The sequence below is a fragment of the Urtica dioica genome, chromosome 6 (genome assembly GCF_054948205.1).
Source record: "Urtica dioica subsp. dioica isolate 48M chromosome 6, U.dioica_male_clone48M_v1_H2, whole genome shotgun sequence".
In the NCBI taxonomy this organism is placed as follows: domain Eukaryota; kingdom Viridiplantae; phylum Streptophyta; class Magnoliopsida; order Rosales; family Urticaceae; genus Urtica; species Urtica dioica.
In genome coordinates, this window is record NC_142761.1 from 36527683 (window position 1) to 36530729 (window position 3047).

Sequence of the window (3047 nt, forward strand, 5' to 3'; positions counted from 1 at the left end):
CTTCCTATGCTGGAACTTGCGAACGGCAGCGTCCTAATATGGAGACGAGCAAAATTGAATTTACAAAGCGTGACCAAATTCCAGTTTGACTCTATTCAAATCTCATGTAAATTCGGGGGTTTCTCAAGATAACCGGATAACATAAGGGCCACTACTACAAAACTAGGATTCTACAACGCCTAAAAGCAGTTGTAGAATGATTCTACAACGCTTATCAAACGTTGTAGAATCCTGCATTGTAGAAGCTTCTATAACGCTTAAAAATCCGTTGTAGAATACAAGAGCTTTCTACAACGCTTAATTATCCGTTGTAGAAACTAAGCTTCTACCGGCGAGGATTTGATTTATAAATAATGTGCTCTCGGTATCTTTTTTGCTGCGGCGACTCTTATTTTGCGCCGCGGCAAACGTTATACGCTACGGCGAAATGTCAAGGTCGCCGCGGCGAGAGGCTTCGTTTTGAACCTGAAATCATTTTGTACACGTACTAAAACCCGTTGTAAAAAATATGGCACTTGAAATAACCTTCAATCCAAAAAATAATATCTACATCTTCAAGACATTCAAAAGAAATATTTACATCTAAAACCAATCCAAAATTGAATATAAAAACTAACTAATCATCACAATTAATAAATGTTTGTACATAAGTTACCCATTCTTCCCTAACTCTCTCTAAATCCTCCTTTGTATAGTGATTCTTACTTTCTAATTTTCCTACACCTTCTACGACTATATCGCGCATATAAGAAATTCCAAAATACCCGCATTCCGTGTTTCCGATTTGTCTCGGAGCGTTCCAAGCCTTGATGTACGTTGATTGTCCGTTATTATGGGCGTTTTGGTGCTCGAGCTTGAAATCCACAAAAAACCTATAACACGGAAATCATAAGAGAAAAAACCTCTACAATGATTTATAATAAAAATAGTTTAAAAAATCAAAATATTACCTTTTTATCAATCGAGTTAAATCGATTGGAATTTTATTTCTTAACGGGTCGAAGAACATAGCACTATCTCTCCAAGGGTCGAGGACAACGAGCATCCAATGCGCACCTTTATTGTACGACATCAAAGCTAGTTCACCAAATTTGCATTTTCGTACCATGTTTCCAACGTCCTTGACTCGTTTTGACAAATAAGCGTCCTCGTCGTTGTTTGCGATGTACGAACTTAAGCCCGGATTTATAAAACAATTGTCTCGACTCTTCTTCGCATTTTCTAGCCTTGAGCGTAGATAGCTATGACAAACAAGTATTTGGTTGATCAAAACACTAAATATTGAATATTTATATTAAAAACGCATTTAAAGAAAATACTTACTCCATATAAACCGTTATGCTCTCCCCGCGCCAATTTCCAAGTATTGCAAAAAGTCGGAAACATCTTCAAATGACACCGGAATCGGGATAGCCGCGAGACTTGGACTAACATTGACCATAATCACATCCCCTTCCGGTAACATTACTTTGTTGGCATGTTGAGTGAGCAATCGAAACTTTGGATTAATCACCTTGTACGGAATCTTCTTAGCATCATCGATGCTAGGTTCACTCTCAAAACCGAACTTTGAGAGTTGTTTGACAACCAGACCGTGGCTCTCTATTCCCGTGTCCATTTCGATCAATCTCTTCGGCCACGAGACAAATCCTCCTATGGCATCTTCAATGGTTTGAGCTTCTTCGGTGGGAATTGGCAATTTTGCTTTTTTAATCAAAACCTCCAAAACGGTCACACGTACATTTTCTTCCTCAAAAGGTAAAGAGTGAACTACGCTCCCATTTACGTATGCTCGCCCATTTGCAACATGAATCATGCCTCCTTTCACAACATCATCTATGAAAAGAAGACACTCCACGCTTTCATCCGAATTTGGTGTCACCGGGGTGGTTGGATTCAATGAGCAACTAGCACGAACACTATTGGGTTTTTCCACAACAATAGGATCGATCTTCGGACGATCATCAACAATGATAGGATCAATCTTCGTACGATCATCAACATCGTCGTGTTCTAAGAGAATCAAGAATATTATCAATAACTTAATACCAAAACATTTATCTTTATTAATAAATAGATAAAAAAAAAAATTAAACATACCTAAAGAGACCGCTTCATTGACGTGTTCTTCAACATTTGCCATCTCTTCATCATCAACAACCTTCACGTTGAGATTCTCTTCCACATGCTCGACACTAGGCGACTCGACATTAGCATCTCCGACATTAATGCTACCATTTCCACCGAAGGCCTTCATCACCAAAGACTTTAACTCGCTCATTTCCCGACGCATCTTAATTACTTCTTCGTTGGGCGTTGGAGGAACAAAGTACTTAAAACGCGATGTGTGTTTGGATTGACCGCAAACTCGTGACGTTCCCAAAGCTTCTTGCAAAATGCTCTTTCCAGATTCCGGCACCCATGTCCCTTGCGTTGCTTGTTGTGATAACGTTTTCTACACATAAAATTATTTGAAAATAAAATTACAAGGTTAATTGTTATAACAAAGGTAAAGAACTTACGATTTTTTCTCCCATCAATTTGTCTTTCTCATCCTTGTAGTTATCTACGTCTTTCATTCGCGAGCCAATCCAAAGTTCCTCTTTCGTAGGCCATTCCTCCGTTTCATCATGCTAGTCAGAAGTCATTATATAATAAATTAAAAAATAATTGCAACATTTGGAATAACTAAAAGAAAAAATGAATCTAACCTTTTCTTGATCAAGCTTTCGATATCCATTTCGGCCCGTTCGAGATTTGTACACACTTTTTCCGATATTTGATTTCCCATGTTCCGATGTGTGTTTGAACATTTCGGTTCGTCTATACTCAACAAATGCTATCCAATCTTCTTCGGTGATACTTGTATAGAATTTCAAAATACAAGCTGGTCTCTTTAAGGCGATTGATTCGTTGTTGATGTCTTTGAGTAGATCGTTGTATATCTCATGACGAAATAACCTTGCCGCTTCTCCGATTCTCATAAGGCAATCATGTTTTTGTTCGATAGGAATCTTAAATCCTTCTTACATTTCGTTCCAAATCCG